Source organism: Schistocerca piceifrons, chromosome 1, assembly GCF_021461385.2.
Source record: "Schistocerca piceifrons isolate TAMUIC-IGC-003096 chromosome 1, iqSchPice1.1, whole genome shotgun sequence".
Taxonomy (NCBI): Eukaryota; Metazoa; Arthropoda; class Insecta; order Orthoptera; family Acrididae; genus Schistocerca; species Schistocerca piceifrons.
Genome location: NC_060138.1, coordinates 186051781 through 186077085, shown reverse-complemented (window position 1 = coordinate 186077085; position 25305 = coordinate 186051781). Strand labels below are relative to the sequence as shown.

The 25305-nt window shown below is 43.7% G+C and overlaps 1 protein-coding gene and 1 pseudogene across 1 annotated transcript in view; both read left to right on the top strand.

Moving 5' to 3' along the window:
• LOC124798530 overlaps positions 1–25305 on the top strand; it is a 244191-nt gene that overhangs the window by 23351 nt on the left and 195535 nt on the right. The window lies entirely within an intron of this gene.
• LOC124725657 lies at positions 203–320 on the top strand (annotated as a pseudogene).

Genomic DNA, 25305 nt, shown 5'->3' with positions numbered 1-25305 from the left:
CGTATGTGGTAATCTTCGTGAGAAGTTACGAGTGAAGCAGTGAAGAATATAGCACAGGAGATGACTGTGTGGGAAATATGGATTAAACATGAATTAAACCTAGCAAGTCGGCGCAGTGGTAACATGGTGGACTCTCATTCGAGAGAACCGTGGTTTAAATCCCCGTCCGTCCATCCTAATTTAGGCTTCCTTGGTTTCCCTAGCCAACGGCCTTGCCGCAGTGGTAACACCGGTTCCCGTCAAATCACCGAAGTTAAGCGCTGTCGGGCTGGGCTAGCACTTGGATGGGTGACCATCCGGTCTGCCGAGAGCTGTTGGCAAGCGGGGTGCACTTAGCCCTTATGCGGCAAACTGAGGAGCTACTTGATTGAGAAGTAGCGGCTCTTGTCTCGGAAGCTGTCATACGGCAGGGAGAGCGATTTGCTGATCACATGAGCCTCCATATCCGCATCCAGTGACGCCTGTGGGCTGAGGATGACATGGTGGCCAGGGCCATCATGGCCTGTGCGGGAGGGGTTTTGGTTTCCCTAAGTCGTCTAACATATACGCCGAGATTGTTCCTTCGAGAAGATGTGGCCAAATTCCTTCCCTGTCCTTTCCCAAGCCGAGCGTGAAACATTTGATCAAGACTATCAGGATATTTCTCTGTAATGCGGGGAGCCGACCCGTCAGTATAAACACAACCGGGGCGTGTTTTTTTGTCAGTACAGAAGCAGTAACAGCTGAATTTGTCTGTCAGGAGAACCCGTTACATCGATGACTATTCGTTGGATGTCACCTGACAAACAAAACCATTAAGGAGTTTTAACCCTTCTAAAGCGCCCCAGGTAGACTGTTGGTGTTATGATTGTGAAGCGGAAAAGCAAAGGACCAACCACACAAACACAACTAAACCAAAACCAGGCAGACTCATCTACTGACGGACGGTGACCGCCGAGCATTGCGGAGGATCATTGTAAAATGTCGCATGAAATCAGCGATATGACTCACTCGTGAATTCCAAAGGGATACCAGTAGCGTAGCTATGCGTAGGTGGTTAAAGAGAATGGGTACAATGGTCGAGCCGCACCTCGAAAGCCACATAATTACGTCTGTAACCAACGCTAAGCGATGTTTGACGTGATGTAAAGAGTGAGCCACTGGATAGTGGATGACCGGAAACGAGTGACATAGAGTGGTGAATCCCGTTATACCCTCTGTCTGGGGAATGCGTGGAGAACGTTATCATGCATAGTGTCAGCTGTGAAATGTTGAGGATACGCTGTTACGGTATGGAGTTTTCTTTGGTGGTTATGGTGTTGTACCCACATTGCGCTTACGAAAACATTAAATGCGGAAGGATATCAACACATTTTACGGCATTGTGTAAAGCGTACTCTGGAGGATTAGTTCGGAGATGATAATTGTATCAGCGTGACATTGTACCTTGTCATAAATCACCATCTTCGAGGCAATAGTTTTTGGGCAATAAAATTTCCAGAATGAGATTTTCACTCTGCAGCGGAAGTGTGTGCAGATATGAAACGTCCTGTCAGATTCAAACTGTGTGCCGGACCGAGACTCGAACTCGGCACCTTTGCCTTTCGCGAACAATTGCTCTACCATCTTTTTTATTTTTTTATTTTACTTTATTTTTTTATTTTATTTTATTTATTTATTTTTTTTTTTTTTTGTAAATCTAATTTTGTTCGTTTCAGTTCGTTGTATCTGCTTGGGGCGAACGTCGCAAGACAACCGTTTCTGTTCGTCGTTGATCCATTAACTCAGTTTTTTTATTACAGCGGGTAGATAACCCTCTGACCGAACACGCTGAGCTACCGTGCCGGTAAACATCTGAGCTACCCAAGCACGACTCACGCCCCGTCCTCACAGCTTTACTTCTGCCAGTACCTCGTCTCCTACTTTCTAAACTTCACAGAAGCTCTCCTGCGCAGGTTCTCAGGAGAGCTTCTGTAAAGTTTGGAAGGTAGGAGACGAGGTACTGGCAGAAGTAAAGCCCCGAGGACGGGGCGTGAGTCGTGCTTGGGTAGCTCAGATGGTAGAGCACTTGCCCGCGAAAGGCAAAGGTCCCGAGTTCGCGTCTCGGTCTGGCACACAGTTTTAATCTGTCAGGGAGTTTCAATAAAATTTCTGATGTGGACTAACCTGCCAAGAGTCTCTACCTGAACTCAATGGAACAACACTGGCACGAGTTTGAACGTCGACATAGCTCCAAATCCCAGCATCCAAAGTCGTTACCTTCTCTGGTTTCTGCTGTTGAGATAGAATGGGCTGCGTTTCCTCCACAGGCGTTCAGACATCTCACTAAAAAAGACCACAGCGTAGTTCAAATCCTCATGAAGGCAAAGGGCAAACAGACACCCATATTAATGTTCACTAATACTTTTGATCAGTAGTGTATGTTCCGTCTCCAGCGACCTCACCGTTGACGATACGCTAAAACTTGAGTGTCCTCCTTTCTTTGGACAAAAGACGGACATAGTTCGTATTCTAATCGGCATATTAAATGAGAAAAGTGGATGACCTGCTCCTGTTGAAGAGTGTCTGTAACATCACAATGTTCCAGTCGACGCTGAGATCACAATGCTTGATACCATCGTTCGTTTACAGAATGATGAGAGGCCGGTTATGTAGCCGAGCCCATACGTGTAACTTGCTGCTCCACACACTACCTCTCCAACTTCCGCTCTCTCAACAATGGCCTTCAGATAATGAAGCTTCATTTAGCAACAGCATTCGCACCAAATAAACCATTAGACCCGCGCCAGAAACACTACAATGGCGACACAAATCAGTGTTGCTTTAAATACGCTCTCTGAGGCTCGTGAGTGTTAATTACGTTTGAGAGCGGACGTACTGAGTGGATGTTAGTCAAGAATGCATTTAAGGCGACAAAGACACAACTATCAACACCTCGCAAGTTTGAACGAGGTCGTGTAATAGCGCTTCGAGAAGCTGGGATATTCCAAATCAAATGGTTCAAGTGACTCTGAGCACTATGGGACTTTGAGGTCATCAGTCCCCTAGTACTGAGAACTACTTAAACCTAACTAACCAAAGAACATTACAGACATCCATGCCCGAGGCAGGATTCGAACCTGCGACCGTAGCGGTCGCGCGGTTCCAAACTGAAACGCCTAGAGCCGCTCGGCCACTGCAGCCGGTGCAATATTACAGAAAGACTTGCCAGGCATGTAGCCGCTGTACATGACTGCTGGCAGCGATGGTCACGAGAATGTGCCGTCGCAAAAAAACCGAGCTCCGGACGGCCACGTGGCGCTACCCAAAGGGAAGACCATCGAATTCGTCGTATGGTTGTGGCGCATCGTACTGCATCTGCAGCAACAGTTTGAGCAGCAGTTGGCACCACAGTGACACAACGATCTGTTACAAATCCGTTACTTCAGGGGCAGCTCTGAGCCCGATGCCCTGTAGCATGCATTCCACTGTCACCAACCACCGCCATTTGCGGCTTCAGTGACGTCATGCGAGAGTTCATTGGGGGAGGGGGGGAGCAGAGTGGATGTCTGTTGTATTTTCTGATGAAAGATGGTTCTGCCTCGGTGCCAGTGATAGCTCAGTGTTGCTCAGGAAGATGCCAGTTGAGGGCCTGCAACCAATCTGTCTATGCGCTAGACACACTGGACCTACACCTACAATTATGTCTAGGGCTCTATTTAGCATGACAGTAGAGGCAGTCTGGTGGTTATCCCACGTGCCCTGACTTCAGATTTGGTCGTCAGTGCCGGCCGGGGTGGCCGAGCGGTTCTAGGCGCTACAGTCTGGAACCGCGCGACCGCAGCTGTCGCAGGTTCGAATCCTGCCTCGTGCATGGATGTGTGTGATGTCCTTAGGTTAGTTAGGTTTAAGTAGTTCTAAGTTCTAGGGGACTGATGACCCCAGAAGTTACGTCCCATAGTGCTCAGAGCCATTTGAACCATTTTGTTCGTCAGTCTGGTGATTCGACATGTTGTGCTGCCATTCATGAATAGCATAACAGGGGTTATTTTCCAACAGGATAACGCTCACCCACATACCGCTGATCTAACACATCGTACTTTACAGAGTGTCGACTTGTTGTCTTATCCTGCTCGATCACCAGATCTGTCTCCAATCGAGCACATATGGGACATCATCGGATAACAACTTCAGCGTCATCCGCAAACAGCATTAACCGTCCCTGTATTGACACACACACACACACACACACACACACACACACACACACAAGCATAACGGAATCTGTGACCGGCTATACAATTTGTCATAGTGTGAGAATTACATGGTCTAGAAACAATTTGGTTGTTCCCAGTTTTCAGTTCTTCAGTACACCCTTATTAGCTTTGTCAGCTTAGCATCAACGTGAAGATAAACAGGAAGGTCGAGAGCATTCCTATTAATAATGAAACAAATGTTCCATCAGAAATGATTTTACTAACTTTATTACTAATACGATTTTCCTCAGCTTTTACACATTAAATGTAGCATCCTGCAACTTACGAGGGAATCCCTGTAGACCCCTCTCTTATCTGCTTAGTTTTAGAGAATGATTGTAACAACAAAAGACATTGTCAACCATCAGTTGGACCAGAAAGCTGATATGGCTTAAAGTAATGTTAAAAAAAATTATTTTTCACAAACACAGATTCGTGATGTAATACGATATGCCACTTAACCATTCCGCACTAAATAGTTTCGGAAAATTACGCCCAGTGATAAAATATATTATACAGTCAAAAGTATTCGGACAGCTGTAAGTAGGCATTCGTATGGGTGCGTCCGTACTTCGCCTTTCTGAGGGGCCGTCCTTCACCTTTCTGAAGGTTTGAACTCTGCTGGGGACACTTTCAGTCCAAAGAAGGTGGTGATGATGGACCTGTGGTCTGCATGGAAGCCGACGTTCTAATGCATGTTCCATTAGGTTCAGCTCGGGACTCTGGGCACGCCAGTCCGTTTCAGGCGTATTAATGTCCACGAACCATTGCCTCATCGATACGGCTTTAGGAGAGCTTGCACTGCCTTGCTTACACAGTGAATGATTGTTTCTGAAGTACTCCTCTAGTGTACGCCGTACACAGTCCCGTAAATTGTGTCCATATCCTTCTGGACTTCGCGTTTACATATCGTAACACCATGCTCCTGTAAGTCACTGTTGATATTATACAGGATGGCAGGTTGCATTCTCTAAGCATTTACCAAAGCCGAAACCTTCCACCTGATTGCCACAAGGTATAGTGTGTTTCATCACTTCAAATCACTCGTTTTCTGTCATACACAGGCCAATGGCTTCGATTTTACACCATGTCAAGCGTCATTTGGCAATGACTACAAAAGTGTGTAGCTTGTGAGAAGATGTTCGATCTTTGTACCCTATTCTTTTTAACCCCCAATCGACAGTCACTGCACTAGCTGGACTGCCTGTAGAACTCTGGAACTCACAAATTATTCCTCCCGCTGATTTCATGCGATTTCTTACAGCCATGCTTCGGGTTGCTAGATGGTCCCTGTCCGTCAGTACATGAGGTCTGTCTGGTCTCGGTTTATCTGTGGTGGTTTCTTTTCGTTTCCACTTGACAGTCACATCTCCGGCAGTCGACTTGGGCAGCTTTAGAAGCACTGATATGTCCCTGATGGACTTGCTACTCAGGTGATATCCAACGAGTAGTCGACGTTCGAAGTTACTAAGCTCTCCTCTCTTGACATCACAACACTCCACGCCTCCTTCCGTACTGGCAGGTTAGAGAGCCCTATACAGGCTCTCTATGGCAGGTACGTCCCTCGAGACATCTAGTGGTCGTTTCTGCATTATACAAAGCGTGTTTTTTAAGTAAGTACCGTTTTGAAATTAAAAGAAGACGTGCTGAGATATCTCAATAATTTTATTTTTGCATGAAAACCTGTACCTTAATCTAAGCACTGACGCCATTACAGTCTGATTCTTCCTTGTTTACGTTGTTTACTGAGTGTTTAAGATGCCTCCGATAATCGTGAGTCCCGCCGACTGTGAAGTACGGGCTGTTACAAGATTTCTTAGTGCTACTCATCGTGAGATCTGTGCAGTTTACGGAGAAAACTTTATGAGTGATGGAATGGAAAGAAAGTGGGTGAGAGCATTTAAAGATGGCTGCACAAATGTTCATGATGAACAACGGAGTGGGCGTCCTTCGGTCGTTAATGAAAGTTTGGTGCAGGAAGTGGACAATAAGGTGGGAGAAAACAGACACTTTACGATTTCCTCCTTGCGGGATGACTTTCCTAATGTTTCTCGTAGTGTTTTGCATGGCATTGTGACCGAGCACTTGAATTACCGAAAATTGTGCGCACGTTGGGTACCGTTTGTGCACAAAACCAAACGTTTAGACAGTGCATTGACTTTCCTTGACCGGTACCACAGCGACGGTGATGATTTCTTAAGCCAAATTGTTACGGGTGATGAAACATGGGTGGCCCACGTCACACCAGAATCAAAGCAACTTTCTAAGGAAGTTGAGCAAGGGCATCGTTTCGCTGCAAGACAATGCCCGTCCGCATGTGACGAGTCAGACCAAAGAACTCATGACATCTTTTCGATGGGAAACTCTAGATCATCCTCCGCACAGCCACGATCTTGCGCCCAGTGACTACCATCTATTCCTGCACTTGAAGAAACACCTGGGCGGTCAGCGTCTTCAAGACGTTGACGAAGTCAAAACAGTGGTGATGCAGTGGTTAACAAGTCAGGCGGCAGACTTCTATGAGGAGGGTATTCAAAAACTGGCACAACGTTATGACAAGTGCCTCAGTATTGACGGAAATTATGTAGAAAAGTAGATTAAGGTACAGGCTTTCATGTAAAAATAAAATTATTGAGATATCTTAGGACGCCTTTTTTTAAATTTCAAAACGGTACTTACTTAAAAAACACACCTCGTGTAACAGTGGCCGGATACTTTTGACCAGGGAGTGTAAGTCCCGGGGTAGTAGCCGGGTAACGTCTTCGACAAACCAATATTTCGACGGGCGAACATACCGTCACTTTCAATGTAGGAGTGTAACGAGAGATCGCTGTGCATTTCACCTTAAACACCGGCGCGCGGGGCTGCGCCAACCAGGAATTAAAATACGGCGTACGCAGAAAGAGAACACTCACCGTAAACTACTAGCACCACCGCGCAGCCAAAAATAACAAGCGCCAGACGTTATCGAAAGTGAAGTATTACCTAACGACGGTTGAGCAAGCAGAACTAGCCTGACCATCTGTTGTGGAAAAGTGTGACTGTCTTCGTTTCCTCGTTGTGTTGGTCAACAGCAAGCACGATCGTACGTCGGTACACGCTGTTTACATGTGGCCAGCTCACACTGATATATAACTTCTAGGTGACAGTTGTCAACATCCGGTTCACTGTGCAGGGGTACGTCGTACTTTCACGTAAGTTGTTTGAAAAATTCGGTACGTCGGGTGAAGCTCAAGAGCTGCACTTGGCGAATTTCAAGAAGAAAGTTACAGATAATAAACCAACTTTACTCACAAATATATCAATCAGTACCTATAGATATTTATGTGGATCCTATGCTATTACCCAACTTTTCCTTAAATCTAAAACTCTTATGCCTTCAGCTCCCCTGTTGACTGTTTTCCACTGTTGAAAGTATCGCGCCACGTCTATGAATCATAAATCACAGCCAGTCTACAGTGAATAAATGATAATTAATTGAAACCCTCAGCTGCAGACAGGTGTGGTTGATATAGCTCGATGGGGACAGCTGAAAATGTGTGCCCCGACCGGGACTCGAACCCGGGATCCCCTGCTTACATGGCAGACTCTATCCATCTCAGCATGGATACAGCCCCGGTCGGGGCACACATTTTCAGCTATCCCCATCGAGGTATATCAACCAGATCTGTCGGCAGCTGAAGGTTTCAATTAATTATCATTTATTCAAGAGAAGCTGCACGCTCATCAATGGTATCTGTTCTCTCGAGAACAATTACTATCCTCATATATATAGTCCACAATGAGGCGACAAAAGCCATGGGATAGCCATATGCAGATATACAGATGACGGTAGTATCACGTACGCAAACCACAAAAGGGCACTGCATGGGCGGAGCTGTCTTTTGTACTCAGGTGATTCGTATGAAAAGGTTTCCGACATGATTACGGCTGCACGATAGAAAATAACAAACTTTGAAAGCGGAATGGTATTTGGAGCTAGACGCATGGGACATTCCATTTCGGAAATCGTTAGGGAATTCAGTATTCCTAGACACACAATATCAAGTGCGTGCTGAGAATACCAATTTTCAGGCATTACCTTTCACCATGGACAAAGCAGTGACCGACTTCCTTCACTTAACAACCGAAAGCGGCGGCGTTTGCGTAGAGTTGTCAGTGCTAACAGACAATCAACACTGCGTGAAACATCAGAAATCAATGTGGGACGCACCACGAACGTATCCATTAGGACAGTGCGCCGAAATGTGGGGTTAGTGGACTATGACAGAGGATGACCTACCCGAGTGCCTTTGCTATGGTCAGATGAGCCCCGATTTCAATTGGTGAGTGCTCGTGGTAGGGTTCAAATGTGACGCAGAGCCCGCAAGCTGGTGGTGACTCCATAATGGTGTGGACTGTGTTTACATGTAATGGAGTGGGTCCTCTGTTCCAGCTGAACAGATCATTGACTAGAAATGGTTATGTTCGCCTACTTAGAGATCATTTGCAGCCGTTCATGGACTTCATGTTCCCAAACAACGATATCATTTCACCGGCTCACAACTGTTCACAGCATTCTGGACAATTCGAGCGAATAATTTGGCCACCCAGATCGCCAGAAAAAAAATCCATCGAACGGTTACAGGACATAATCGACGATCATTTCGTGCACCGGGAACACTTTCGCAACATCGCTCAATATTTCTGCAGTGGACTTCCAACGACTTGTTCATTTCACGTCGATTTGCTGCACTACGACAGGCGAAAGGAGGTCCGACGTGATATTAGGAGGCATCTCAAGACTTGTGTCACCTCAGTGTATAAGTATTAGGCTGATAATTTTTTTTTTTTTTAAAGTCGGGTACCGTATTTGTTTTATTATTCTTATCAATTATCTGGCTCCCAGCTGGGGCAAGCTTCCAGATTTCTTGGTGTCCGGCGGCTTTTGTGCCCATTTTTCTCTTTATTCAAGCGATTTCCCATTTGGGGTCACGAGGCAAGAGCACCGCTCCAGAAACCTCCACACTGGATATTTAAAGTCTACAATACCACGGAACTAACTTTTCAAACAGGATAACGCTCCCAACTAGTTATTCCATTCAGTAATCGTAGGTACCGTAAAAAATATTGGAATCCTTTAAGTTTATATTCTTTAATTTCCAAAAATTAAGTATACTATTGTTACAACTTCTCTTGCATGAGACGCAGCTGTAGTCCACATAATGCCAAGCAGACTGATTATGTATGGATAGGTCCGCTTTTAGCAAAACACAATTTTGTATTGAACTTTATATTTAAAATAGTTTGACGTAACTTTGCTGTAGTGTTCCGGAATTTGTTGTAGAGCTTGCTCGGAAATACCTGGCAGGGCGACAAAATAATCATCTTGCGGTTGAAGTTCTTTTTCTCCGTGTTTGCTTTAACAATATGTATGTTTTTGGATAGTGCCCGCCTTTAGCAAAACATAATTACCAAAATTGTATTTTGCTAAAGGTGGACTCTATCCAAAAACATACATATTGTTAAAGAAAAACACGAAAAAAGAGCTTCAACCCCAAGAGACTGATTATGGGTGCCGAACACTACAACATCACGTGATCACCAACGATGACCTTCAAAGTTCTAGAATAAACGATCACTTTGTGTTCATGTAGTGTACCTCCTATTTTACTACGTATGTTTTTGATTTAGTGATTAAGAAATTTCACAGTAGCAGAAAATATCCGGCGTTCTTCTCTATCTACCCTTCGGAAAAGCTTAATGAAAACACAGCATGCTCATTCTGTTCATGGTTTAATTATACAGTAAGTTAATGATCTTCCAACTATCGGTACGCGTGCAACAGCGTGCGCTGCATAATTTGTACCAAAACGCCGCATATGAAAACGGAATTCTTCCGGGGCTCGTACCTCGGGTTCGGTGATGGAAAGGTAGGTTCAGGTGTATTGCATAGCTCTTGGGCAAGAGATCATTTGTGTGCCCAACAAAAGGATCGTCTTAGCGTCACTATCCTACAGTACAGTGCAATGTATGAATATTACACTTCATTATGCTTAAGAGAATGGAGCAAAACGGTTGGTTCCTTTTGCATTTGATGTGCTCTACGGTGGACCTTGAGGGATTTATGGAGGCACCATAGTTAACGGGCAAACCCTCCAAAAGATTTTTACCATTTTTTCGTACCAAAAGTGAGCCGCGGATTCCAAGATAGCTATGCACAAAAAAATGGATGAAATTATTACTATATATTCGTAAAATCCCGATCTCGAAAAAATCTTGAAAATTTTGTTGATATATTTATCCGTTTCCATGATACAGAGGTTCAAAGTTAACTTATATGTACACGTAAAGAACGCACGTGAACTCCAGTATGAGGTGATGTGTAAATAATAAAGAATCGCAGAAAATTGCTCAAATTTTAATGCTATATTGTCTAAGCATTTTTGTAAAAGTGTCATCTTCCCGTCTTCAAATATCTTTATCTATTACCTAGAAACGCCCAAAAAAATTGGTTTTTTAGTATAGAAACCGAGCCGCAGATTCCAGGACAGCTACGCACAGGAAATGGGTGTTACTATTTTCGTAAGATCCAGATTTCAAAATCCTTGAAAATATCGCTTCCGGGATACAGAGGTTCAAAGTTACCTTACATGTACACGTAAAACACGCACGTAATATCCATTGTGAAGCGAAATCTAAATAATAAATAACTACAGCAAATTACTCGAATTGCAACGTTATATTCTCTAGGCATTTGTCTAGAAACTGCAATGCACAGCAAATGAGTGTATCTTTTACGATATAAGATCTCGATCTCGAACAAGCTTGGAAATTTTATTGACATCTTTATACGTTTCCGACATACAGAGATTCAAACGTACGTTTCATATAAACGCAAAATGCGTACGTAAAATACGGCCTGAAGCTAACTCTAAATCCCATACGTATTATATACGCAGAAGTTTGTGTACATGTTTGTTATTCCTTCAAGCTGAAACGGCCGGACGGATTTGGAAGATGTTTGGATTGGACTTACCTTACACCCTGAATTAACACATAGGCTACATTGAAAAGTGTGTAGTGCAAGATATATTTATTTGAAGAACATAACGCGAACGTGGAACAATAATTCCTTTTAGAAAAGCTATTTATTCTTTGACTTTGGAACTGTATGGTTAACGCTTTTATTGTTTAATGTGTCCTACATAATACGATTCAGGTTAATGAACACAATGTTTTTACATTCCTCAAAGCTTTTAATCCATTCTTCCACACAAGCACGTTGCATTTTAGTTGCTGAAAATCAGACGTTTCTTACAGCTTCTGAGATGCTTGAAGATACACGACGACGGTGTCATTTAAATGCTGAACGACAAGAAAGATGTCGTGGTTTTACATGTAGAACTTGGTAGGCTTTTATTGATACAGGATTTGATTGTGATATGCGAGTATATCCGCTGGTGACAGCCACATGCGTGGGACCAGACGACGTTATTGCACGTACAAATATTGCAAAATTTGCGCTGCACCGAACTATAAATTGATTATTTTCTTTCTTCGTCGAGGTAATGTGTTTGTTACTATTTCACGCTGAAGTGTCTGAACGAATTTAGATGAACTGTGGAATGGACGTAGCCTGTACCATAGATTTATTCATAGGCTACCTTTTATTCCGAAAAAAATCACTGTTGCCTTGTAATGGTCAACGTGAGTACTATTCCCGTGGGATGGGTAAAATCGTTCATGAAAAGTAACCATCAACCCAATAAACTTGCCTTTCCTGTTCAAATGCTCGCAGTTCCCTTTGAAAGTGACTTTCTCGATCACTGAAAATAAGAGTCAAAGCCAACAGTCAGAAGTGTCAGAGAACAAGTAGTCACGGAACGTTGTTTACAGGGACGTATTACAGTAGATTACTGGCTCTCCATGCACACTAAGACAATTATGATCTTTTCCGTGCTACGTATGTCGCAAACAGTCGTGAAATTATTTACTCCCTTTTGTGGCAAATTTTATAATGCGCTACTAGATAGTGTATTTTTTTTCCTTAAGTAAATGACTGACTTGTGAGCTACATGTATTCTCTTAGATTGTCCCATGGTCTCAAAATTTGGCGTTTTTTCCCACGTCACTCGGTTTTCTAAACTGCAAGTAGCTCGAGCCTCAATACGCCTAAGGGATAACTTTTTTGATGGCGCATACCCCTGGATAGTGAATTTCAGCATTAATAATGCGTAATGAATAACTGTTTAACCCAGAATAACACTGAGGGGCGCAGCTAGTCATAAATAACCGCAGAAAATTGCTCAAATTTTAACGTTGTATTTTCTAGGTATTTAAGTACGAAGAAGTGTCATTTTTGCCTTTTTTCAAGAAATCTTTTTCCGTTATCGATAAACACCCCAGATTCCAGGACCTCTAAGCACTGCAAACGGGTGTAATTTCTACGATATATTCATAAAATCCTGATTTCTAAGAACCTTAAAATTTTATTGATATATTTATCCGTTTCCGAATTACAAAGGTAACTATCAAAATTTTACTGACCCATAAAACCCTTTTCGTCTTAGGAAAAAGAAGGTAATCAGCGGAAAAGGGTATTCGGCCATCTTCTACGACTAATTTAACATGCCGACCCTGCTGATATAACGGACCAGGACAAGAAAGGCGTGCTTCATGCAAAGAAAGAATAAATACCGAGTTTCTAGAATGAAAATGTGAGTATTATGTGACAATGTTTGCTAATATGATTGCAGTGTCTCAGAAAACAACATAATGGAATTGTTGACAATTTCGTGGCCCCTTGTCGTGTTTCCCGTTAACGCTCATATTGAGATATTCGGAAGACGGTGGTTTAGTGGTTTTTCTGACGTTTTGCCAGCAATGATGGGCAAATCGTTGGCAGCGCTAGACAAATGTGGTGGCGGAATCAGAAAAACCAGTAAGCCAGCATTGTCCGAATATCCCGAGACGAGCGACAACTGGTAAGCATCGTCGGTAACAGAGTTATTGGCTTTTGGTTTTCCATATGACATAAATCTCCGGTCTCAGAAAGAGCTTTCTTGAACGAGAACAGACCACAAGTTGAGATGGAATGTAGACACTATCGGTGTATTTGAGGAGGCAACGGGAAATTACAATTAAACCAAACGGGCCTCGAAAGAACGTATAACGTAAAATCAATCCAGATTGCGTGAGCAAAACCACTTTCTTTGGAGTGACATGGCATCCGAGACCGTCACAGTCCACTGAGTCCAGCAACGAGAGCGCTGAACGCTTCCAGCTCTCTCAGAACGCGTAAAAGTTGTTACGACACGCGAGAGGCGGTAACACCTCGGCAAGTAGAGGTTTTCACTTCCTTCGGTGGAGCTATATACGAAGCACCAACCCGGTAGCCGCCGTCAGAATTCCTTTATTGCGCAATTGTCATTGTTATGATAATTTATAGTGCCTAACTGTTACAAAGGGAAATGCCGAGGTCATTACAGTAGCTACTTTGCTGTTGCCACCAGAAACGTAAGGTAATGCAGCCATGTTAGAGACGGACTTCACAATGCCTACACAGTTTTACGATACTCAAACCAAAAATAGTCGTAGTTACACTTTCATATTCAGCAACAATAAGGACGCACAATATGCAGGGTATTTTAACTTCGAAGGGCTAAATACCTGGAAAAACACGTATCTTATGAAAGAAATGTTTCAGAGGAAATGTTAACATTTTCAAAACTGACATTTATCTGTGCTAAAACTGCCCAACTCCTCACCCGCCCCCATGGGGGCGCCAACTTGTTATTTTCAAATGAGAACCCTTCTCCGCCCCCCGCCCCCCACACCTTTTTATTGCAGATTGGGATTGTACGTCAAAAAATATAGGATCTATCTGAAACAAGTTTTTCCATACGTGCTAGATGGCGCTGTAATCTGCGCGAGAGTTAAACGACGATTGTTCGAAAGAACACCCCGAAATCAGTCGCCATCATGGTGACATTTGAGAGGAAGCGCCGAAATTAAACTTCCTAATGGCATGGGGACTCATCAAAATCAACCATAAAGGGAACAGAGGACTACGTTACGTTGCAGGTAGGTTACTTCCCACACTTCGCAATGTCTAAACGCAAAAGGTTTACTATACTATCAAGTTTGTAAAAGTGAATAAAAGTTTTTAACAATAATATTAACTTCTCAGAACAAAAATTCACATTTTTTTCGAAAAAGATTCAAATGAATGGGTTTCTAGTAGCGGAAACCAAAAAACTGAATTTTGTCGGTTACAGTCCTATCTACCACGAATGGAAAAAAAGTTTCCAGTAGACCGTAAATAAGTTTTGGCGTAGAATCCGAATCCGCAAATAATGAGGCGTTGCAATTTGAAAATAAAAATCTGACCTCTCACGGGAGTTCAAATGGCTCTGAGCACTATGGGACTCAACTGCTGTGGTCATAAGTCCCCTAGAACTTAGAACTACTTAAACCTAACTAACCTAAGGACATCACACACATCCATGCCCGAGGCAGGATTCGAACCTGCGACCGTAGCGGTCGTGCGGTTCCAGACTGTAGCGCCTTTAACCGCTCGGCCACTCCGGCCGGCTCTCACGGGAGTGGGCCGGTGCCAGGGGATGGTCGGTTTTAGAGCAGACAGACTTCCCCTTTGAAGATGCACTCTAACAGGGAGAGGTCCCAAAGGTGGGATCGACTTTTTGAAACTATTTATACGTTTATATAGGTCAGGTATCACACCTTGCAGCCATTCAGCCTAGTAGTCGCTCATTTTCGAGTAACTGACAAAGAAAGCTTTCGGAATTTTTTGTCGTGCTTAATAACTTTGAGACACGCCCGGGTTCCCGGGTTCGATTCCCGGCGGGGTCAGGGATTTTCTCTGCCTCGTGATGGCTGGGTGTTGTGTGCTGTCCTTAGGTTAGTTAGGTTTAAGTAGTTCTAAGTTCTAGGGGACTGATGACCGTAGCAGTTAAGTCCCTTAGTGCTCAGAGCCATTTGAACCAATAACTTTGAGAAATGTGTTAAATGGACTGGGTGGTTGGAGTAGTGGGTGGGACAATAACTTCACGTGCAGGAGGTTGTAGGATCGAATCTCCTACGATGTAGCATTTTTTTAAATTTTTAAATCTTTATCGAAATTACTTTAATTAATATTTTTTGAATTAATTGTTTAAGTGGCAGAATGAGATTTTCACTCTGCAGCGGAGTGTGCGCTGATATGAAACTTTCCTGACAGATTAAAACTGTGAGCCGGACCGAGACTCGAACTCGGGTCCTTTGCCTTTCGCAGGCAAGTGCTCTACCGTCTGAGCTACCCAAGGACGACTCACATCCCCTCCTCACAGCTTTACTTCTGCCAGTACCTCGTCTCCTACCTTCCAAACTTTACAGAAGCTCTCCTGCGGACCTTGCAGAACTAGCACTCCTGAAAGAAAGGATATTGTGGAGACATGGCTTAGGCACAGCCAGGGGGATGTTTCCAGAATGAGATTTTCACTCTGCAGCGGAGTGTGCGCTGATATGAAACCTCCTGGCAGATTAAAACTGCTTGCAGGACCGATGCTCGAACTCGGGACCTTTGCCTTTCACGGGCAAGTGGTCTACCGTCTGAGCTACCCAAGCACGACTCACATCCCCTCCTCACAGCTTTACTTCTGCCAGTACCTCGTCTCCTACCTTCCAAACATTACAGAAGCTCTCCTGTGGACCTTGCAGAACTAGCACTCCTGAAAGAAAGGATATTGCGGAGACATGGCTTAGGCACAGCCTGGGTGATGTTTCCAGAATGAGATTTTCACTCTGCAGCGGAGTGTACGCTGATATGAAACCTCCTGGCAGATTAAAACTGCTTGCAGGACCGATACTCGAACTCGGGACCTTTGCCTTTCACGGGCAAGTGGTCTACCGTCTGAGCTACCCAAGCACGACTCACATCCCCTCCTCACAGCTTTACTTCTGCCAGTACCTCGTCTCCTACCTTCCAAACATTACAGAAGCTCTCCTGTGGACCTTGCAGAACTAGCACTCCTGAAAGAAAGGATATTGCGGAGACATGGCTTAGGCACAGCCTGGGTGATGTTTCCAGAATGAGATTTTCACTCTGCAGCGGAGTGTGCGCTGATATGAAACCTCCTGGCAGATTAAAACTGCTTGCAGGACCGATACTCGAACTCGGGACCTTTGCCTTTCACGGGCAAGTGGTCTACCGTCTGAGCTACCCAAGCACGACCCACATCCCCTTCTCACAGCTTTACTTCTGCCAGTACCTCGTCTCCTACCTTCCAAACTTTACAGAAGCTCTCCTGTGGACCTTGCAGAACTAGCACTCGTGAAAGAAAGGATATTGCGGAGACATGGCTTAGGCACAGCCTGGGGGATGTTTCCAGAATGAGATTTTCACTCTGCTGCGGAGTGTGCGCTGATATGAAACTGGCAGAAGCATAGCTGTGAGGACGCAGTGTGACGCGTGCTTGGGTAGCTCAGATGATAGAGCACTTGCCCGCGAAAGGCAAAGGTCCCGAGTAGGAGTCTCGGTCCGACACACAGTTTTAATCTGCCAGGAAAGTTTCATATCAGCGCACACTCCGCTGCAGAGTGCATTTTAATATGAATGTGACATAAAGTCATGCAAGATGCAGGCGACCATTATTATAATAATCAGTAGTTCTGCATTCAGACCGGCCGGGTCGCAAAGGTAAAAGTTAGAAATCAGGCAAGAAATATCTTCATAGTTCATATAACGCGTTTCGGCATTTATCCTTCATCAGATATCTATAAAAATCAAATAAAAAATATTTTTTAAAACTCAGTAATTGGTAGCTATTGAATTCCACTTGATTGAAATTACTTAGCAGAAACTGTGCTACACCTACCAGGAGCGATAGCTGCATGTGGATATGGCGTTTCAAGTTGTTTGAAACAAACATTCGCAGACTACAGACGCAGTTCTAGAGAGTGTGGATCAAGAACATTTTTTTGCTACTATGTGACATTACGAAATGTATAGTGGCGCGAAGGCGCATCAATTAATGTACATTCATTAGGCCATACGCCCGATGGCAGTGGACCAACTTATTATAATAGACATAAAAGAAATATATTCCTTATCCAGATGATAATGACGAAATTAAACTGATAAGAATTACACAAAATATTTGTTTAAAGCCAGGGATCTTACGTGGCACCACATATTGTTAAAAGCTGCTATCACAACAAGTGTGCGATACGACAAGAGACACAAAGTCGAAATAGCAATAAAAACATATGCCTCGAAGTTAAATACAGGCTGTAAAACCGGGGAAGGGTAATATTTTCGTTGAAACTAGAATAGAACGGCTGTCAAACCAAACGTTAAAATTGTAGCGTTTTGTGACGTTTTACAAAAGATGTTAACTCAAAGTATGAAATGCATAGTGTAAGCGTCCAGATCAACCTGCAGAATGTAAAACACAGACGATACAACTTGGAGGAGGGGAGGGAGGAGGGAGAGAGATGCATTATACAAAAATTAAATGGAAACCGAAATGTTTATCAGAATCAGATATTAGTGCCATACAGTTTCTGAAGTGCGCATCCGAGCTCACCACAAATCATGAAAAATATCGAAAAGCCATTTCGTGTGGGTGCAGATCTGTTCGTTCAATATTCCATGTTGTTTAGCATTGAAATGCTCATAAATATAAATTTCTTCCAGAATGTCTAAATCTAAGCCTTTTGGCCTTTTGTGTAAGATAGTTAGAATTTTTTAGTCATGTCTAAACGATGGTTCTTATCACTGCGATAACCTATACCGGTGCACTAGTGTTTTCATTATATTGTCCACTGAATCAGCTTAAAAAGTCACGCCCTGTCTGTCCAACTTAAACATTAGCAGAGGATGCACAAGTGATTTTATATACCCCGCTCCCGACTTCGTAAGTTTATTCTGCTTGTTCAAATGGCTCTGAGCACTATGCGACTTAACTTCTGAGGTCATCAGTCGCCTAGAACTTAGAACTCATTAAACCTAACCTAAGGACATCACACACATCCATGCTCGAGGCAGGATTCGAACCTGCGAGCGTAGCGGTCGCTCGGTTCCAGACTGTAGCGCCTAGAACCGCACGGCCACTCTGGCCGGCTATTCTGCTTATTTTCAACAGTTGTACGCAAACTGTCTTAAGTTTCTTGCACATCTGGAAGCCAGTTTCCATATTAGCTTTTTTAAATGTATTGGCAGGTCGCTCACAGAAAGGCCCTGTGTACTCGCAGATGCAAAATTGGGTGGATTCTCGGAAGGATCAACAATAGATTTTTTTCTTCTATTGAAAATCTATTCATAAATGCTCCGTATCGCACGTTCAGTGTAACCGTTTCGTAGACCTATTTGTGCGATCACATCAGTTTCTTTTCTAACACATGTTAAGTTTTAGTTTAGTTAACTTGTTGAACGCTGACAGGGAAAAAAAGCACTCTTATGCATTCGTGAGTCCATACTACTAATTACATCAGTGGTGGAAATCTTTCTGAAGATATTGTCGTTGTTGTTGTGGTCCTCAGTCCTGAGACTGGTTTGATGCAGCTCTCCATGCTACCCTATCCTGTGCAAGCCTCTTCATCTTCCAGTACCTGCTGCAGCCTACATCCTTCTGAATCTGCTTAGTGTATTCATCTCTTGGATTCCCTCTACGATTTTTACCCTCCATGCTGCCCTCCAGTACTAAATTGGCGATCCCTTGATGCCTCAGAACATGTTCTACCAACCGATCCCTTCGTCTAGTCAAGTTGTGCCACAAACTCCTCTTCTACCCAATTCTATTCAATACCTCCTCATTAGTTATGTGATCTACCCATCTAAATTTCAGCATTTTTCTGTAGCACCACATTTCGAAAGCTTCTATTCTCTTCTTGTCTAAACTATTTATAGTCCATGTTTCACTTCCATACATGTCTGCATTCCATACAAATACTTTCAGAATCGACTTCCTGACACTTAAATCAATACTCGATGTTAACAAATTTCTCTTCTTCAGAAACGCTTTTCTTGCCATTGCCAGTCTACATTTTATATCCTCTCTACTTCGACCATCATCAGTTATTTTGCTCCCCAAATAGCAAAACTCCTCTACTACTTTAAGTGTCTCATTTCCTAATTCCCTCAGCGTCACCCGACTTAATTCGACTACATTCCATTATCCTCGTTTTGCTTTTGTTTATGTTCATCTTATACCCTCCTTTCAAGACACTGTCCATTCCGTTCAACTGCTCTTCCAAGTCCTTTGCTGTCTCTGACAGAATTACGATGTCATCGGCGAACCTCGAAGTTTTTATTTCTTCTCCATGGATTTTAATGCCTACTCCGAACTTTTCCTTTGTTTCCTTTATTGCTTGCTCAATATGCAGATTGAATAGCATCGGGGAGAGGCTTCAACCCTGTCTCACTCCCTTCCCAACCACTGCTTCCCTTTCATACCCCTCGATGCTAATAACTGCCTTCTGGTTTCTGTACAAATTGTAAATAGCCTTTCGCTCCCTGTATTTTACCCCTGACACCTTCAGAATTTGAAAGAGAGTATTCCAGTCAACATTGTCAAAAGCTTTCTCCAAGTCTACAAATGCTAGAAACGTAGGCTTGCCTTTCCTTAATCTATCTTCCAAGATAAGTCGTAGGGTCAGTATTGCCTCACGTGTTCTGATATTTCTACGGAATCCAAACTGATCTTCCCCGAGGTCGGCTTCTACCAGTTTTTCCATTCGTCTGTAAAGATTTCGCGTTAGTATTTTGCAGCTGTGACTTATTAAACTGATAGTTCGGTAATTTTCACATCTGTCAACACCTGCTTTCTTTGGGATTTGAATTATTATATTTTTCTTGAAGTCTCAGGGAATTTCGCCTATCTCATACATCTTGCTCACCAGATGGTTGAGTTTTGTCAGGACTGGCTCTCGCAAGGCTGTCAGTAGGTCTAATGGAATGTTGTCTACTCCCGGGGCATTGTTTCCACTTTCTGAAGATATCTAAACAAAAATCTCTAGATTACCTAATAATGTTAAAGTCTAAGTCGTTAAGACTTCTATTTGATTCCAACTCTAGAGTGAAGCGTATTTTTTAGTACAACGAATTGAAGGAGCCTACCAAATCGGTCAAGTGTGGTTCAGCTCCTACAAGTGCAAAAAAGATATCGTCTGCGTATCTATGACACAAAATAATATTATCAGACACGGCCCAATTGTTTGCAAAGAATTTTCTTTCTAGATAAGACCGACCTTTTCTTTAATTACATACACATCTTCAACCTCATACACATCCTCAACCCGGAATATCATTGATGGGAGTAGAATTGTCTTCAGTGACGAATCCCACTTCGAATGGGACTCCGGTGACCACGGAAGATGTGTCAGGAGAAGCCCCGGACAGTGATGGGATACCAGGCTAACGAGGAGTGATGATCTGGTGTACCGTTCCATGTCATAACATAACCCCTTTTGTAGTCATCCACGGCACCATTACAACGCAGCGATACGTCGACGATATTCAACGCCCCATTTTGTTGCCCTTCATGTCAAGCCATCCGGCTATTACATTTCAGTAAAATAATTCCTTCCTGCACATAATGAGAGTTTCCACTGCTTGTCTTCGTTCTTTCCAAACCATGCCTAGGCCAGAAAGATCGCCAGATGTCTTCCCAAATGAAAACGTTTGGAGCATTACAAGCAGGGTCCTGCAACCATCTCGACATTTTGACGATTTAACACCCCAACTGGACACAACTTGACATCATATCCCTCAGGAGAATATCCAACAGCTGTATCAATCAGTGCCAAGACGAATAACTGCTTTCACAAGGGCTTCAAATGGCTCCAAGCGCTATGGGACTTAACATCTGAGGTCATCGGTCCCCTAGACTTAGAACTACTTAAACCTAACTAACCTAAGAACATCACACACATCCATGCTCGAGGCAGGATTCGAACCTGCAGCTGTAGCAGCACCGTGGTTCCGGACTGAAGTTCCTAGAACCGCTCGGCCCCAACGGCCGGCTGCGCAAGGGCCAGAGGTGGACCAACGTGTTACTTTCTCCATTTGTGAAGCTCTTACCCTTGAATAAATTATCCAATTTTTCTGAAATTATAACCGTTTGTTTGCATGTACATGCACTTTGCATCTAGAGATTTTCGCCCCAGTTGGATAATTCCTTCGTGCTCCGTCGCCTGTCTGTCTTACAAGAATAGGTCCCCAGTGGTGGGATCGACTTTTTGAAACCATCTATATGGAGGTGTAGGTTAAGATCACAGGTACCACACACTGCAGCCACTCACCCAGTTGGGCCCTCGTTTGCGAGTGTTTGACGAAGGAGAATGAGACAAAGAAAAAATGAAAAAAACTATAAATTTCATACGCTGATTAAAAAGATGTGACAAAGGAATAGAAATGAGAAATTACACTTAAATCAATTGAAACTTTCCTGGCAGATTAAAACTGTGTGCCGGACCGAGACTCATACTCGGGACCTTTGCCTTTCGCGGGTAAGCGCTCTACCATCTGAGCTACCCAAGCACGACTCACGCCCCGTCCTCACAGCTTTACTTCTGCCAGTACCTCTTCTCCTACCTTCCAAACTTTACAGAAGCTCTCCTGCGAGACCATGGGTCCCTTGTAACAAAATACTTGGAAAGTATCCCTGAACAACCTCTGAGAGTTTTCTATGAAGTTCTGGTTCACAATGTATACGTTCCGGTCAGAGTCCGGAATCGGCCAGAGGGGAACTGGCCGGCCAAGTTGTGAAGTGGCCAATGTCGCTTTAAATTGGCAGGCCAATATGCGTTTTTTTTTTTTTTATTTCGGGATTCGGCCGGCCAGTTCGCGAAGGGGCTGGGACTGATCGGCCAAATTCCGAAGAAAGAAGCAAGGCAGATTTGAATGAACAATTTCAAATTGTTTGAGTCAGAAATGGCCAACATTGCTGTAAATTGACCAGCCAGTGTCTAATCTTGAGTTCGAGATCTGGCCGGCCAGTTTGCGAAGTGACATATCCAGATCGGCCAGAATCTGAACATAAATAAATAGTAGACGAATAAGTATAATTTGAGGCTGTATGCAATCCGTTTATTTTATCAATCTCACTTATAACAATATAAGGTTAATATAGTATATTCGCTTTATAAACCTTTTTTTAATACAAGCGGTATTCAGTTATCACAAGCTTTTGTGTCATTTAGAATAACACAAATTTTTTTCTGAATATGCAGAGATTTATGGCGTATTTAGTAGAGCAATTATAGCGATTGGATCCTTCGCCACTGGTCAGTGACTGTAAAGACGGTATGGTTCGCAATGATTTTTCTCCGTTGGTCACCGATTCCAGCGTGAATAGTTTCTAGTGCAGAACAGAGAACTCGTTTCTGGAATGTAGTTGCTTGAGAACATCATGTTCTGTTCCCAGTTTGTAGAAAGTGTCTTCGACGTTCATAACAATAGCAAGAACACTTCTGGGATCTCCGCGACCTCTGTCAACATGTGGTATACGGTTGCGAACATTGTCTCTAACTTATGCACGTCGGAATTTTGCATCTGAATAGCTGTGCTTGCAAGTTGTTGTGAGCTCCTGTCCTCTTCTTACTGATTTCTTGTTTATTACAACATACCTTGTACACGTCCATCCTCTGCTTCATTACTACTTCCACAAATTGCATGCACATCTTTGCTCCACGATGTACAACAATGAGCTGCACTACACTCTTATTCACAAACCGCATAGAATATTTTCACCTTGTTATTGTCAGGTTACTAGTCTCGCCTTTCCGGTGGTTCGACCTCTACGGCAGCAGTTTCACTGGGAGTAGTCCCTATATTTGTAGAATCCTCCATTTCTTGTTCAAATTTCTCAAGCTCTTCTTCCATCGCAACGTTATCAATAATTTACTTAGGCAGATTTGAAGTACTCAGCCCAACCTTTTATTTACAGGTAAACACTGCCTTGTATAGCGACAGTACACAGTGTAGTTTAGCCAACGATATCTGGACGTATGTGCAATCACGTGGCGTTTTGGCCAGGAATATCCGGCCAATTCATGAAATGGCTGGCCAAAGGCGGATATACGTCGATTCTTTCAAGGAATCGGACTTCAGCCAATCCTCTCACTCAAAGTGCGAAATGGTCGGTAAATTCACGATCAGGCTGGTCCTCAGGCTTTGGCCGTAGCATACCTGACAAAGGTAGTGAAGCAACCACTAGGGGAAGACGAGACGAAATGAAATCTTACGGGTTGAGAGGGTATATCATATTATTTCAGTGGTTGCAAAACAGAGTCCAGTTTACAAAGGAGTTTATTAGTTTATTTTTTCATATCTACTTCTACACATTGATCTTGCCAAAAGCCGAGAAGCGATTCTTCTTAGTGTTTTAGCTCTCAGGGGCACTCTGGGATGCTCTCTGGGATGAACTCTGGTTCAGTCTTTTATAACATCTGTCATAATTTTCCAATATTTTTATATCACTCATCGTTTTTAATACTTACTAATTTATTCTTTATTGTGTAATCTTTATTTATTGACCAGTATGTAGTTGTGTATCATCCTTATCTATCTCGTGAGATTTTTTTTTGAAAGAATACTTCTACTTTTATTTAAATATTTTATCTTTTACATCTCTATATTAATTATTTATTAATTATAAAATGTCTGTGGGTTGCAGGGGTTCCGACCCCTGGGGAGGTGGGTGGGTTTATATGCATGGCTGTGTTGACTTCGCTGCTGCACCTAGATAGAGCGCCAGTGGGTACGTAGTTCGCCTGGCTGCCGCTAGAGCTCGGAGGATCGCGCTAACGTCCCGTCGATAACGAGGTCATTAGAGATGGAGCACAAGCTCGGATTCGGGGCCGGCCGGAGTGGCCGTGCGGTTCTAGGAGCTACAGTCTGGAGCCGAGCGACCGCTACGGTCGCAGGTTCAAATCCTGCCCCGGCCATGGATGCGTGTGATGTCCATAGGTTAGTTAGGTTTAATTAGTTCTAAGTTCTAGGTGACTGATGACCTCAGAAGTTAAGTCGCATAGTGCTCAGATCCATTTGAACCATTTCGGATTCGGGAGGGATGGGGGAAGGAAACTGGCCGTGCCCTTTCAAATGAACCATCCTGCCATTTGCCTGAAACGATTTAGGGAAATCACAGAAAACCTAAATCAGGATGGCCGGAGAGGGGTTTGAAAGGTCGTCCTCCCGAATGCGAGTCCAATGCGCTAACCACTACGCCACCTCGCTCGGTAAAGAACTTGTCAGTATGAGCCTACTTATCAGACTAACACTGCATGTCCTCTGGTAGGAACACGTGAACTGATTTGGTTAGAGTGTCGTAAAGCCTCTGTATCACTTTCTCAGGCAAACCAGTTCACAACTATTGTAACCAGTCCTCGGTATCTGAATACTGGAATGGAGTCACTTTCTTAGCTGGTTCCACACATATTCTATTTGGGACAGATTTGCGGGTGTTGTTGGCCACAGGATTATCTCAAAATCACGCAAGCGGTACATAGAGACGTGTAGCACTTGTAGAGGAACATTGCTACGTTGAAAAATGTCACCACAATACTGACGCAGGGGGGTGGGGGGGTAACACATGAGGACGCAGGATGTGCATGACGTGCCGTTGTGCTGTCAGAGTACCTTCAATAACTACCAGCCATAACCCGAATTCATATTCAGTGGCTCTCCACACCATGATGGCAGGAGGAACACCACTGTGTCAAAACTCTGGGAGGTTGGGATATTTCCCAGGGTCGCCACCATTCTCGCCGTCGATGGCCTTCTGGTTTAGTGCTGAACCGCGATTCTTAGCTGAACACAATGTGATGCTGTTCATCAGCAGTCCGTGCTTCCACGTCATGGCATCACTCCAGACACAGCTGTCTGTGTTGTTCTGTTAATGGCAGCCTACAAATGGGACAGTAGTTTCCTAATCCGGCTGTTCCTAGTGCCTGATCAATGGTGCCGGATGACTCACAGTGTTGCAGGGAGTCCACCATTTGTTCTCAAATGGCAGGTGGAGGTTTGAAGGGTTTACAACATGATTAACGCAGAATACGGCGAATGGTACCCTGACAACAGGTATGCCTGTCCTATGTTTTCGTGCAG